At 37.6% G+C, this 16,449-nt stretch overlaps 1 long non-coding RNA gene across 1 annotated transcript in view; it reads right to left on the bottom strand.

Annotated features, from left to right (window-relative positions):
* Positions 1–245: 245 nt before the first annotated feature.
* The window catches only part of LOC118713553, a 28,579-nt gene continuing 12,375 nt past the window's right edge, over positions 246–16,449 (bottom strand). The window contains exon 3 of the long non-coding RNA XR_006740886.1: positions 246–601. This is a non-coding gene — a long non-coding RNA (uncharacterized LOC118713553). The remainder of the gene's footprint in view (positions 602–16,449) is intronic.

Genomic DNA, 16,449 nt, shown 5'->3' on the forward strand with positions numbered 1-16,449 from the left:
GATGTGTTGTTTCCTCCATGCCCCCTACCGGGGATTGAGCCCACAACTCAGGTATGTGTCCTGACTTGGAATCGAACCCAAAACATTTATTGCACGAGAGGACACCCAGCCAACTGAGCCACAACAGCCAGGGAAGAATTTCATTCTTTATTTTATCTAAATGGAAGCTTTAATTACAGTGATCTCATTCTTATTCCAATACTTTTCATTGGTCAGCAGGGGAGAGTAAACAATTTTTTCTCCTTTGTCATGGAATAAGTGTCTTCTATTACGAGGAAGAGTAAAAGTGGTATTTGGTGCCCATAAAGGTACCATATCACAGAAACTTGCCAACCATTCACCAAAAACTACTTCCAACTTTTCCTGGGATTACAGTTTGACTATTATTTCCCACTGGCCTTTTGGTCAGATGTGGCCATGTGACTGATGTCTAGGGCAATGTCACAGACATGAGCAACCGCTTTCAGATTTGACTGATAAAAGTTACCTACATGTGATCCTTCATGCTTTTTCTCTTTCCATGGCTTGATGAAAAGGAGATCTTGCAAGCTGTGGGTGGAGAATGGAGTAGCTGCAAGATGTAGAGTTTGGACACTGGTTTCTAAAGGGGGTGGAATAAAGGAACTAGATTTATTCTCCTTCCTAAAACAATCAATAAAATGGACAGCATATTTTTTTGTTAATCCTCACCCGATATTTTTAGAGAGAGTGGAGGGGAGGAAAAGAGAGAAACACATACACACACACACACACACACACACACACACAGAAAGAGAGAGAGAGAGAGAGAGAGAGAGAGAGAGAGAGAGAGAGAGAGAGAGAGAGAGAAGAAACATCAATGTGAGAGAGACACATTGGTTGTCTCCCACATTCACTTGCACCAGGGTGGTGATGGTACATGCATGCTCTTGGCCATGAATGTAACCTGTGACCCCTCCGTGCATGGGCTGCCACTCTAACCATTAAACACACGGGCCAAGGCACATAATTTTAAACAATGATTTCAGGGCCATAGCCATCAGGTAATGAAGAGCAATGATTATTGAGCGACAGCAAACAAAGTAAGCCCCTACAACTACCTTGAGAGAGTTTGTAGGACATGGCTGAGGGAAAGAGAACTCAGGCAGAGCTCAGTGTACTGTCTGAATTAAGAAGTCATAGATGGGATTTGGGGCACCAAGACAGCTAGAGTTCAGTAATATTTTCCATCCACAGTTGGGAAGCCACCTTTGTTATGTGTGGATGTGGATTTTCCACTGTAGGGCAATTCAGCACCCCAACCCCTACATCAGTCAAGGGTCAACTGTACTCTAAAGGAAAGAGCTGCTCAGGAAGAGAAATTGGAAGACATGCTAGGGTACACCTTACGTGTTTTGCAAAGTACTCATTAGCAAATGTGCATGAAGAAACTATTCAATTTGTCTCAAGTATGGGTCAAAATTAAAATAGACTAAAAGCTTCTCTACTCTTGCCTAACAAATAATGAAAGCAAATCCTAAAGGATAAAAATGTTTGTAATTAACATAACAGCATTCAAGAACAAAGCTCAAGGATTTTTCAAGAATATAAAAACCAGATGGCAAATGCTACTATGCCACCTATCCTTTTCTCAAGATAAGAAATAAAGTGGCTTCTTAAGCATAGGTGTGCTATATCCAACAATGAAAAAGAGTAAGAAAATGTCTGAATGGATGCAGGTTTCCTAGTCACTTTCAAGACTCAGCCATGAAGTCTCATTAAATCTGAGAGAGTAAACACAAGAATAAGTGGATCATTTTGAGAAATGCTGATTTATGTGCCCTGGCATGCTTGTGGGTTTATCATCACCTTGGTGTTATGTGATGACTGAAAATTATAGCATCAGGTTGAACTCAAACTAAAATGGTATGAGAACACTCAGTTCAAGTTGTAAGCAAATCTACTGGGTAGGGCATTTGTTTGTACCCACCACCTTGTACAAATTCATTGGCAGTGTGTACTGTTATAAAATGAAGGTATTTTTATTAAATGGTCCTTTAAATTTTTCAGTATTGTATTTTATAATGACTAATGTATTGGCCCACTAAAATAGTGTTTTATTATTTACAAGAATATTTCTAATAAAATTAAATTAAAATGATAGTGACAGTGAAAAATATCCAAAGAATAGACCAGCGTTTTTCAACCGTTGTTCCGCGGCAGAGATGTTGCCTGGTGTGCCGTAGGTGCAGACAAGACAAGAATTTTATAATTTTTCACTTTTTTGTTTACTTAATATTTCATAATAAAGTAATTATAAAATACTTTCTTTGTGTTTATTTGATTCCTATTCAAGAGAATTATTTTATATATAGTCAATATAGGCACAGAGTTAAATTTTTTAACATTTTCTAATGGTGGTGTGCCTCGTGATTTTTTTCATGAAACAAGTGTGCCTTTGCCCAAAAATGGTTGAAAAACACTGGAATAGACTATGGCAATTCAAAAGAACAAAATCAGTATACAAAAATTAAAACATAAACCAAGCAAATGCATATTTGTATGATTAAATTCAACACTGGAATTTAAATTTCAAAAAAATGACATCACCTATCACATTTAATTAATATTTTAATTTTAATTAAATAAGTCCTAATTTATGTATCTAATCTATGTATGTATTTTGATTTTTAGTTTTGAAGAGCTAGGGAGTTTATAATCAGTCTTATTTTTATACATATTTTGGTAACATTGTAATTAAAATAAGTAAACACTAGGAATCCATAACAATTTTTTTTTCATTTTATGGGAGGCCTATATTATACTCAAGTTTGAGAAATAATTTTATATAGAACATTTTCTTAAATGTGTAGTTAGAGGGCTATTTCTATATTTCTGAAATTCTCAAGTTGATGGGAAAAGTACTAGGAGAAATGGGATCTGGGAGAAGTAGGTAGAGGAGGATTATAGGATGAAAATGGACCATCCAGAAATTCCTCACACCTCAGACAATTAATAAAAACCCTTCACGAAAGGGAATACTTCCGAGGTGGCATTGTTCCTTTTGTTTTATCCTAGACTTAAAGTGCTTTAAGGAAGTTTTCATATCTTACTCACCAGTTTCTTGCACTCCATCTTATTTAACAATATGCATTTAAGTAAATATAATCTAAAATTGGTCAAAATTAAGGAAGTAGAAAGTTAGTCCATAAGCCACATATATTTCAATTTAATAAAATTTATTGACTATGTATTGAGAACAGGTACTATACTAGATGCTCTGGATGTACAAATGAAAATAATATAATATTTCCCCATGAATAATCACTAAGAAATATAGAAATAAAGTATAAAGCAGCATATATTCAGGGAATTATTCAGAGGATGGAATAATTAATTTCAGAATGGTAGTGGTAGAGGGAGAAGGATCAAGGAAACCTTTAAAGAGGAGATGGCTAGAATCCATTTTAACTGCTGAGAGGACCTTTCTAAGTGGTATAGTGTGTGGAGATCATTCTAGGCCAAGGGGTAGTAGATTCTATAGGAAAACAATGGCCAGAATTTTTAAAAATCTCACTGAATGAAGTAGTGAATTTTATGACAAAATAAACTATCTAAAAAAATAATACATTACATTCATTCAAATTGAGTAATATATTGAACTTTACCTAGTTAAATATACTATACTTATTTAACTAAACTCATCTTCCTAAAACCAAAAAAAGAAAATTTTATATTACAAAATATTCTCATATGGATGGTGGACATTGACATTTTATACTTTATCTGAAGTATAAGTCAGAGAAATAGAACAGAATTATACACACACACGCACGCACACACACACACACACACGCATATATATATATATATATATATATATATATATATATATAGAGAGAGAGAGAGAGAGAGAGAGAGAGAGAGAGAGAGAGAGAGAGAGTGGGGGAGGAGGAATTGAGATTGCAGTAACTGGCTCATGTGATTATGGAGACTGAGAAGTCTTACAATCTACTATCTGCATGCTGGAGCCTCAGGAAACCAGCGATTCAGTCTGAGGCTCTTGGCTGAGAACTAGGGAATCTGATGGTGCAAATCCCAGTCCAAGGCCTGGAGAAGATGAGAGATGTGTAAGCTCAATCAGTGAGAGGGGAGAAGAAGGGGGAGCAAATTCCTCCTTCCTTCACCTCTTGTTCTACTCAGTCCCTCAATGTACTGGGTGACAGCCCCCCACATTGGGAAAGTCAATCTTCTTTGCTGAATCCACTGATTCAAATCTCATTTCATGTGTAAACACCCTCAGAGACACCCAGGAATCATGTTTATTCTGGACACTGTGGACAGTGAAGGTAACATATACATATACCACATCTGGTTACCTCTGTGATGGGTACTTTGATCATATTTATTCTTTTTGATGTTGTTAATCCTCAGCCAAGGAAATTTTCCCATTGAATTTTTAGAGAGTGGAAGGGAGGGGGAGAGACACACAGAGAGAAACATCTATGTGAGAGATACACATCGATTGGTTGCCTCTCACAGGAGCTCCAAGCAAGGCCAGGGATCGAGCCTGCAACCTAGCTATGCTCCCTTGACTGGAATCAAATGAGGGACCTTTCAGTCTGTAGGCTGACGCTCTATCCACTGAGCCAAACTGGCTAAGGCTATATTTATTTTTATATCTTTGTTAGGAGAAGGGTGTTTGAACTGTACTTTTCTGTTACCAGAAAAGTTAATGTAATAAAATAGGCTCATCACAAATAATGCAAAGATATGGATCTTAAAACATACTGGTGAATCGAGTCAAACTATTATAATATCCAATAATTGATTCCTTGGCTTTGAGCTCTTGAAATTACTCAGTAAAGCCTTTAAGTGTCTGGACTGAAACTGAGATGAATGTAGTTTAGTAGATATTGCTAAAGAAAAATAGGGTCATAATAGAAAGTAATAACCAGAGACTGCAAATCATATGAGTCTTTTAACTCTAATAACCAGAACTATGAAACTGAAACCTTGCAACCTTTTGCCAAATTTAAGGACTTGTGAGTGATAATCAAAAGAGATCTTGGCTGAAGATCTGGGCATTGCTCATCCAGCTTCTTTGATGAGAGAGCATGAGTTCCTTGCCCTCTCACTGGGGCTGTCTTCCACCATTCGGTGGTCTGTGTACCACCAAACACTATGGCTTCCTACAGAGGAACACTCTGTTTTTCTTAGTTCTTGTTCTCAGCTACTACTCACTCCTCCCTCTACCAACTTTCACAGCTTCACCTGTACCATCTTCCCTCAGGCTCTTCAGAACTAATTCCATAGTGCCTTTATTCCTGTGCTTATCTGTCATTTCCCTAGGCTCAAAACTCCCAGATCATTCTCTGAAATACTCACCCTTATGACCATACTTTTGAAATCCTTCCATTATACTCTCAGGAACTCTTATGCCTTCTGTTACCAGCAAAATCCTCCTTTTCCATACCATTGTCTCTGAATAGTCTCTATCCCTTCTGGAAACCAAATTTTGCTAAGGATCCTGCTTTCCCCATGTCTTTCTATATAACATGTCCTGGGTAATCATTAATATGTGGTTAGCAGTTGAGACAAAAGATCACAGGGGGACTTCCAGGACGGCTTCTTTCTTTTCTTTTTTCTTTTTAAAAAAAAAAATATTTTTATTGATTTTTCACAGAGAGGAAGAGAGAGGGATAGAGAGTTAGAAACATCAATGAGAGAGAATCATCGATCAGCTGCCTCTTGCACACCCCCCCACTGGGGATGTGCCCGCAACCAAGGCACATGCCCTTGACCGTAATCGAACCTGGGACCCCTCAGTCCTCAGGATGTCGCTCCATCCACTGAGCCAAACCAGTCACGGCCAGGATGGCTTCTTTCAACCTCCAGGCAAATGAGCTTCAGTGGCCACGCAATTATAGGACAAACTAGCTTCCTTGTGTGCTATTTTATGCTCCAATTGGAACAGAATGCAGAGAATCTTTAAGTTCTAATCTCGTTTCTCTTCCCAGTAGAACTGTGATTAAGAAAAAAGGGGGGCAGGGAGTCTTTGGTATTGCCCAAAAAACTGAGGTTTGTACTTATTTTCAGAGGTTTGAATGCTGGCCCTTCAGTCTCTTAGTTGTGTGACTCTAAGATCCATAACTACTTGCAGTGTGAACTTGTCTTATTTTTAGAAAACTAAAGGTAATATCTATGAGACTGAAAACTCAGAGATAACTTAAATAAAATATGTATATAAAAAATGAGATGTGTTCCATTCTTTTGAATTTAAATATGTCTGTGAAGCCTTTGTTTAGGAGAAGAGTGTTTGATGTGTTCTTTGGATACCATACCTCTATAACTCTTACAAAAATAAACAATATAACAGGAAACCATTCTACTTTTCAGATTGACCCTTTACCTTTACATTGCAATAAAATACCACTCCCATTTTGTATATATTTTTTTCATTCCTAAACCCTTCCACATATATTACATTATTTTCACAACTCTGCAAATTTTAATTCGTGTCTGCAGATAAAAAGACTGAATTTCAAAGAAATCTCTTTAATTTCACACTGCTCCTCAATGATCCATACTTAGATAAACTATGGATCAAGGATGGTGAAAGGAGTTTTAGGGATAAAATAGGCAGGTTTAGGGAGTTCTTGGAATGAGAAGGGTCCATAGGAGATGGAGACTTGAAGACGCCAGGGTACTTATACAGAGGATAGAGAAATGCCACAGAAAGAGGGGGTTCAGGCAGATGGAAACATTTCCACCTGAGAAATTAAAATAGCCATAAACCAAGGATGGACAGGCTTATCTCTGGCTTGAGCAGCTGGGAGATCAAAGGCAACTCCAGCCAGCAAGATAAGGAAGAGGACAAGGGGGGCACCACGTGGGCTTTGAGATTTGAAACTAATACCATGCAACAGAATGACCAGGAAAACATGGGAGTCCCAAATTAAGAAAAGGGACCAATAAGAAAGGGTCAGGTTCAGACAAAGAACTGCAACAAAGGGACACGAGGCACATTTTTTAGATTGGTTTTCCCATTAGAGAGAGGCAACAGGCTTTTCCCAAGGGAAGGGGGAATCCCCAGGGGACACCCCTGCCCAGATGGAGTTTGTATCTGTTTCCAATAAACTACATTTTTTATTAAAGAAGCCTTTTTGTCCACAAGTTTATTCTTCAAACTTCATGAGGACAAGAACACACGGGAAGAAAAGTCTGCACCCTGAACCCCATGTTTCAATGGTATCTCTAAATATAAGAAATTCCTAAACTCAAGAGATGATTCATAAAATTAAAAAGATTTAATATAATTTAATATAAATGTAGTTTAACTGTTAGAAATTAATAGAGCAAAGGATTTCCACTTTTAAATGTAGCAAGCTAGATATTACCTATACTCCCACTGTCCATAAATAATTAAACCTAGAAAAAGTCAGATAAATTTTTTACAAATCCTAATTATTTTTAAAGGTATAATCAAGGTGCTATGGAAAACAAAAATTAGATTAAAATTTTAGAGTAAGAAAGTACTCTAAGTGAGCTCTTTACCTCAAATCATTTTCCCTTCTAAGGGTATTTGCCCATTCTAACTCCAGGCTGAGGAGTGCAGTTAGCCAGGCCTAGGATCCCTGCTGGGGAAAGAGAAATCAGAAAGCCTTTAGCAATTATGCAGGACTGGTAGAAAATAAACTGGAAACTTTAGGGAGCTCAACGACTACAGATAAGTTCCCAATTTCCAATGTGTGGGAGGGGGTTTTCCACACCACCAATAACTCTCTGATACCAACTGGGTATACTGACAAGTCAACTCAGTCCTACCAATGTTGCCCTAAGATAGCATCATATTCCACAAGTTAAGAGTTCAGTCCCACAGGACTGCCTCCATCCTCTTCAGACACAAGTCACAAGCACAGGTTATCAGCTGTAATCCCAATAACCAGCTATAGATTGGAGGTCCCAATGATCCCCAATTTGGAGTTGATTACTTTACAAGACTAGTTCACTAAGTTCAGAGGAAAACATTTCACATGTTAGATCACCAATCTATCCTATATAATAAAGAGGCAATATGCAAATTGACCATCACTCCAACACACAAGATGGCCATTCCCATGTGGACCCAAGATGGATACCACAAGATGGCCAGCAGGGACAGCAGTTGTGAGCTACCAGGCCAGCAGGGAAGGGCAGTTGGAAGGGATCAGGCTTGCAAGGGAGGGCAGTTGAGGGTGATCAGGCCTGCAGGGAAGGGCAGTTAGAGGTGACAGGGGCCAGCAGAGGAGGGCATTAGGGGGTGACCAGGCCTGCAGAGGAAGACAGTTGAGAGGACCCAGGCCTGCTATTGTATAATTTCGCTGTGTTGCATTAACAAATATCAAATAACTTACCTCTTTCCTCTTGCTTTTGAATTTTTATTGAGCTGTATTGGACACTGTAGCTTATGTAAAATTTTTAAGACAAGTTGCAACTTTCCATAATCATCCTATTGTTTGCAATATACCTATTCAAATATAATTCTAAAGTTCACACAAGTATGAAAAGGAAATCATCTTTGATCTGCACAATCTGTCACCTACTCAGAAGGCAGGAAAAGGTCCCTTTATGGCAAATCTATTGACCACATGAATGTAAGCCAAGCAAGATGAAAGAACTAATTCAGCTGCTAGTAGTTTTTTTATGGTGCTGTCAGGATTACTACCTAGTAAATAAATTAAGGTCTTATCAAATGACTAATACACCACAGGGATAAAGCAGTCCTCAAAGTTTTGGAGCCAAACCTCCTTCTCTTTGAAGTGTCACAGATTTTGCAAGGGTGTATCACCAAGGGAATATAGCAGAGAAAAAATAGCCCACTGTACAGAATGTGCTCATCAATTTGAGTGTCAACTTACTAGGATAACTGTCGCTTCTTGAGACTAAAGCTTACATAAATCTGTATCTACCATGTTTTCTATTCTCAATCTTATACTTTTTTCATAAGATGGCTGCCAAGAAGGAGTAATCATTTATTGAACAAGAAATTAAGGTTCTACTTTATTTAAAAAAAAAAAATAGGGACTTCCCATAAGAGTTAGTCATATTTTAGTAATAATAACAATAAACTTATTGAATACTAATGATGCATCAGATAATGAACTGAACAGTTTTTCACATACCTCAAGTTTGTAGGCATTATGATATAATGAAAACGGCTCATGTCTTAGAGTCAGGTAGGCTTGTGCTCAAAACTGACTCTTTACTCTTAACTATCTGGGTGCTTTAAACAAGTTGCAGATCCTCTTTCAGTCTCATTCTTTTATTTTAAGGACAGTATAATAATATGTTACACATTAAATATGTAGAACCTCTTCTATAGCAATTGGCACAGTAGTGCTCAAAAAATTCACAAGCCTAACAGTAGGCACAGAAAATTTACCCATGCTTAAAATAACTTTACCCTGATATGTCTTATTACATGGCCTTAGTTTCGCTGATAAATTCAGTTAGGCTGAACACAGACTGAAAAATGAATTTTGGTGTACCAAAAGCCATATTTGGGTACACATTAATGTTGAATCACAAGTTAAAAACTATTGTTAATATAGATTCTTGTTTATAGCTGTAACTCCAAATCAGATGACCTGCTGCTTGTCTCTGGAACCTCCTGGCAGCTTCCTATGTATGAATTAATGTATTCTCCTGGCACTCTCCATTTTCCTCACCCTCCGTCATCTGTAGTTTGAAGATCACTATTAACATCATTTTCTTTAGATCCTCTGATGTTCCAGACACTCATAAGACATACCATAACCTTTCTTGCTGGGGTATGATCAAAGTTTTGAAGCCATTGAAGTTTTCATGGCAGTTTTTTGAAAACCATGCTATGATGAACAGCTAAGAGGTTGTTTCCTTCTTATTGGGGCTTACGTGCAATTAGTGCTAACGTTTTATGGGCATCTTTGAATGTTTTGCTTTTGATCTGGATTCCATCCTAATATGTTTAAAATCTCTTAATGTTCTGTATAGAGGAAGACCTTATACATTATTCATTATGCAGTTTTAATTTTTTCCTAATCACTTTTTTGCTGGTATATACAATGCAAGTTGATATATGTATGCTCAATTTACTAAATTCACCTGCTAATTGTTATAGTTTACCTGGAGATTCTTTCTATAACCATGTTTTCCATAAACAATGACAGTCCATTTTTTCCTCTTCAGTACTCTGCCATTTGTTCTAACCAGCATTTCCAGCATAATGTTACCTAGAAGAGGTGATAGTGGGCATCTTAATTTCCTCCCTGATCTCATGGTGCAGACTTCAAAGAGTTTATCATTAGTCATGAGGGCTTGGTAGATGTTCTTTAACAGATTAAATTAGTTTATTTCTATTTCTAGTATGCTAAGAGTTTATAGTGTGGATGGATGTTGAGAAATAGCAATGATTTTTATTCAACTATTGAGACAATTCTATAATTTTCTCCTTTACTTTCTTTCCATAGTGGATTATATAGATTTTTGAATATTGAAAGAGTCTCAAATTCACCTTGTTTCAGTTTTCAGCTAATATAATTTGGGATTTCTGCATTTGTGTTTATGAGAGATTATAACTGGTAATTTTTTCTTATAAGGTCTTTAATAGGTTTCATTATCAAGGTTATACTAGCTTAGTAAAATTGTAAGTATTCCCTCTTTTCCTATTCTTTGACAAAGTTTAAATGAGCTTGGTGTTATTTTTTCTCTTAAATGTTTGTAATTTTCACTAATAAATTTATCTGTAATTGAAGTTTTTTTTGTGGGAAAGTTTTAATTTTCAGACACATATCTTTATTAAATATAGGCATTTTCAATTTTTATAATACATCTTGTACATGTTTTTAAAAAAATATATTTTATTGATTTTTTTTTTTTTACAGAAAGGAAGTGAGAGGGATAGAGAGTTAGAAATATCAATGAGAGAGAAACATCGATCAGCTGCCTCCTGCACACTTCCCACTGGGGGTAGGTGCCTGCAACCAAGGCACATGCCCTTGAAGGGAATCAAACCCGGGACCTTTCAGTCTGCAGGCTGATGCTCTATTCACTGAGCCAAACCGGCTTTGGCTTGTACATGTTTTTTACAAATTGCTTTTAAATGAAAATTGGTCATTTTATCAAATTTTTATAATAGCAATGCCCTCAGTTTCATTCTAGATATTATTTGTGCTCACATCTAATCTTCATAATGACTCTTTGTTATAGGTATTGTTATTTTCTCACTTTTATAAATGAGGAAATGAGCCCTGGCTGTTGTGGCTCAGTTGGTTGGGCGTAGTCCTGTGCAATGAAATGCACTGAAAGGTTGCCAGTTTCATTCCCAGTCAGGGCGCATGCCTGGGTTGTGGGCTAGATCCTCAGAAGGGAGCATGCAGGAGGCAGCCAATTGATGCTTTGTTCTAGCATTGATGTTTCTCTCTCTCCCTCTCCCTTTCTCTATTTCTAAAAATCAATAAAAATATTTTTAAATAAATCTATATATGAACAAGGAGGTGATACTCAAAGAGCAAGGCAGTAGCCCAGGTTTACTTCACATTTGACCGCACTATTATTTTGAATTATTTCCCACTTACCATGAACTTTTATGTGCTTTTCAATATCTACAAAGAGCTTCTCCTCATCCTATTAGAAAGCTTAGAATTATGCTGTGAGTACCAGCTTCTATTCAGTGAAGGGTTCCTTCTATTCTTCTTCTCTACTGTGTCTTCCATCCCATGAATGATTCCTTAACTGGCTCAACAAAATAGGTCTCTCTGTTATATTACTGCTATAGTTATCTTAAAAAGAACCCTCTATTGTAGCTCATCTATTTACATATAACATTATAAATATGTTTATAAAAATTGTCATCTCCTATAGAATTATCAGTCTCTTGAATTAGTCAGAACCATGTCTCCTGCATTTCTATCCCCAGCATTTAACATAATCACAAAGGAGGTGCACAGGGAAACCATGATGAGCATGCTGTAGGACTAATTAGTTTTACATGCCTTTCCCTGGAGGAATTTACCACAGCAAAACTTTGCTTGGTATACACTGTTTTCTCTACATATAAAATCCCCCCCCCCCCCAAAAAAAAAAGAATGGTCTAAAGTACACTATTTCCATCATTGGCTTCAGCTCTATTTTAAGTAAAGAAATGCTGACACATATACTTCAAAAACTGAAATATATTTTAAGTTTTCACATTCAATAAGTTCATGCTTAAACACATACATTGAGACTCAATTGCTACCTGTTAATACCTCAATTAGAGATAATATGGAACTCTCATTTTTATCTAAATTTGAGGCTTCACTAAATGTGAGGCTCCAATAGTTGTCTTGCCTTCCTGCTCCTCGCTGCCTTTCTCCATTCTGCGTGGTTCTGCTGATGATGAATGGACTGTATGATGTACCAGCCAAAAACTTCTGTGAGGGGCATCTAACCACAGGCCTGAGAATACCCTGTGGAACTTAGAGCTGCAGTAATGGATACAGCCACTAGGTGGAACCCCATGAACCCTATGGTTGCCTGCAGCCCATTATTAATCACTTCAGCCCTTAAAATGCCTGTGGATGCTGGAAAGGACCAAAGAAAGCAAGAAACCAACCCCTTCATTTTCACAGAGGAAGAATCTGAAGGCCACTCAAGGAACGGAGTAGTTAGGCCACACACTGAATTAGTGGTTAATACAAAATCAGCACCCAGAGTCGGTGTTGCCCTGTGTCTCTACATTTGTCACAGTAATTGTTTTGCCCCAGGGTTATGAATGGAAAGGGTGTACAGTTTAAATAACAGGAGACAGGCCTGATCAGTCTCCTCTCCGACGAGACAAAGTAGTATTGGCTTAAACATTAATTGGCTCATGTTTTGGGGTCACATGCTTACAGCCCAAGGAATCGGGCATCCAGGACAGTGCCTATAACAGTGACAGTGAAGCTGGAGGTTTCCAGGCTTCTGAGATCATCAGAGAGGCCTATGTCACTGGTCTGAATCAACTATAGGAAGGGGTGTGAGCAGACTGAGTAGGAAGGACTGTCTGCAGCTTTTTGTGGACAAATTATGTGACCTCGGAGGCAAGTTTCCAGCCACTGTTTCCATGCTAAAATGGGACAGTCTGCTTTGCTCAAATGGGCACAGTCAGAACTAGGAGTAATGGGAATTTGGTTTCAGTGGATTCTGGGACAAAACTGGTCGCGACAGGCTGTCATTGGTAGCCTCCCTGTCCTTTCAGTCCCATCAAGTCCCTTTTCCCACAGTTGTCCTCATTCAACCAGGCCTGTGTCCTTGAAGTGAATGTGGCAGATAAACCACAGTGATGTTCAGTGACCAAAGAAATGAAATAATGCATCAGGCAGGGATGGTTGTAATAGTAGGAATGATATGTGCAATCATTACACAATCTCTGACATATATACACTGGTGTTTAAAAAAATGCTTGCTATGTCTATGCAGTTTCACTTCTCTCAGATGTATTTACATTAAAAAATAACTACAGTGAAAACATCTCTTTATTTCTAGAGGCAAAGTGATCTTGTCTTCTGATAGCATCTCCGTGCCATTATATTTATATATAATATGTAGCAGCCACAATAAATAGAGGTGCTCCACATATAAGTATTAATTAGGCTTCTGTTATCCTCATTTATTAAATTTGTAAATTAAAAGTAAAAGAAGTCCATCTTTAAAAAAAGAAATTGAGTATAACATTTACAGAAAGAATAACATCCCAAGTTGGTTGGCTCTCTCAGACTTCATTAGTGTCACTTTATATTGTTAAAAACATTTGAGAAACACTTCCATAACCTAGTAAAATTAAAGTGTAGACAACAACAAAGCATTTACTTATTCCAGGCACTGTCTAAATTGCTATATATAATGATTATCCCACTTACTTATTACAACCAACTCTGTGAGTTAGGTAACATTACACCAATGGTTCAGAAGAAAATGTCAAGACCAACAAATAAAATGAAGTGTGTCACAGGTAAATGTCAGAGCTGGAATTTGAACACTGCTGTTTATATGACAGAAGTTGTGTAATAATTGCACATATCATCTTATATTTGGTTTTGACTCCAAAACCTGTACTCTTAACCACTACACATTATTTGTTCCATTGGACTCAAAGCTAAGAAAATAATCTATGGCTAAAACTAGAGGTTCATTTATAATAGTGAAAAATTGGAAGCCATATAAAGATCACAGAGTGGTAGAGTAAATTATGAAACAATATATAGTCATCTGAAACAATATATAGTCATCGGAGACTCTATCAGAAGATTAGATCATTTTGCCTCTAGGGATGTTTTCACTGTAGTTACTTTTTTTAAATGTAAATATATCTGAGAGGAGTGAAACAGCATAGACATTTTTTTTTAACACCATTGTATATTTGCCAGAGATTGTGTAATAATTGCACATATAGTAAATTATGAAACAATATACCATATTTTTCGGACCATAAGACGCACTTTTTCCCCCCCAGAAGTGGGGGGAAAAAGTCCCTGCGTCTTATGGTCCAAATATAGCCTACACATATACTTTTAAAAAAAAGTTTTTTTACTTGCCCAGCTCTGTGTGGTCTCTGTGTGCTTGCCCGGCTCTAAAATGGTTCTAAATGCTGCTGTTTACTTTACAGGGTTGATTACATGTGTTTATGACTGTGATGTTGGGTTTTAATGCACATAAAATATTTTAGGATACTATTTGTTTCAGAATCTTTTTTTCTTCATTTCCCTTCTCTAAAAACTGGTGCGTCTTATGGTCCAAAAAATATGGTATATAGTAAATTATGAAACAATACATCTATATATATGTAATAGAGAAATATGCTAATTAACAGGGATGCCATAATGGGTCAACCAGACAGGAGGAGGTTGTGTGCTCAAATCTGGGGCAGGACAGCAGGGCCCTCCATGTGTCTGTGCTGGGGGAGGGCTTGATCAGCAGTGGCAGGGGGCTGCTTCAAAGGCCAGAGAAAGAGGTAGGGCCAGACCAGTGACTCAAGGGTGGGCGGAGCCACATGATTTTGAATTGCACTCTGGGCTCCTAATATATATATGAATGTATACATATAATAGGTAAAAACTAATCCATATATTTTTTGTGGATGCTTCCCTTTGGGGAGATAAACAGAATGAATGTCAAGTTTTTATGCATGAAATACATCAGAATAAGAAAGCAGACCTCATATATTCATTCTGGTAAGTACATTCTGAATGTGAGAATATTTTAGTTCCTAGTGTTTCTAAGCTTTGTCTCACCAAGCAAGATCAAGCAGTTAAGACAATAATCACCATGTTCTTGTTTTTGTTTTTGTTTTTTGTTGTTGTTGTTTTTATATAAAAAGGTTTTAGAAGTAATGAAACCAGTAAGAATAAAGCCCGGGCTTCTGATTGTAGAGGGCCCTTGGGAAGGCACATGGGCACTTCTTTAATTATTGTCAGCTGAATCTAGTGGCATTGGCAAAGCCATATCCTGGAAACACACTTTGCCAAAAGGCAGGAGTATTGTCAGCTTGACATGAGCCCAGGTGCCAGGGGGTGGGTTTTGTTATTTAAATCCAGCCAAGCACCAGGAATGAAAACGACCCCTGCCCACCCTAGAATGCGCATAATCTCCTTTGTCTTGACTTTTAGTAAAACTTAGTTTTTTGCTGTATAAAATAAACATGCTATATTGGCTCTGGTCCCTGTTCCCATCTCCATTAGAAGACAGTGTTCCACCCAACCCCAGCTTTTTCCTTCTATTTCTGTGTCTGTCTCTTTCTTTCATTTTATCAATCCCCAGCCGCCCCTACTCAGGAACTGGACTGCTCTCTAGCCATGCTGGATGTGGAAAAGAGAGAAATATAAAAACAGACAGAAAAAATTACACAAACTTGTTACCAGGATAGTAAACATTATAGAACAGGATCATAGGTGATGTGTGTGTATGTGTCTCTTTCTCTTGTTTTGTTTTCCATAAGTAGCTACATTACTTGAAAATTTTCTTTAAAGGAAGAACATTAAGGCCCTGGCCAGTGTGGCTCAGTTGGTTGAGCACTGTCCCATGCACCAAAAGTTCCTGTTCAATTCCCAGTCAGGGCACATGCCCAGGGTTGTGGGCTCAATCCCCAGAAGGGGAAGTGCAGGAGGCAGCTGATAGATGTTACTCTCTCTTATAGATGTTTCTCTCTCTAAAAGAAATTTTAAAAAATATTTTAAGAAAGAAGAAGAACATTAAGGATCCAGGAGAGCAGCTGATATACAAGAATCTGAGAATTTTGAAAGAGCTAGCGATTTATCTCTCCACTTATTGGGGTATGAGATCCTTTTTTTCTCTATCTCCTTTCTCAGAATCTAGAGCACTGACATCAGGCTAGAGCACACACACACACACACACACACACACACACACACACGCACACAGATATTGCTGCATGCCCTACTTTCTATTTCATAATGCATGTTCTAACTGAATCAGCCCTCCTCCTGGATTCCC

Source organism: Pipistrellus kuhlii, unplaced genomic scaffold (assembly GCF_014108245.1).
Source record: "Pipistrellus kuhlii isolate mPipKuh1 unplaced genomic scaffold, mPipKuh1.p scaffold_m20_p_9, whole genome shotgun sequence".
Taxonomy (NCBI): Eukaryota; Metazoa; Chordata; class Mammalia; order Chiroptera; family Vespertilionidae; genus Pipistrellus; species Pipistrellus kuhlii.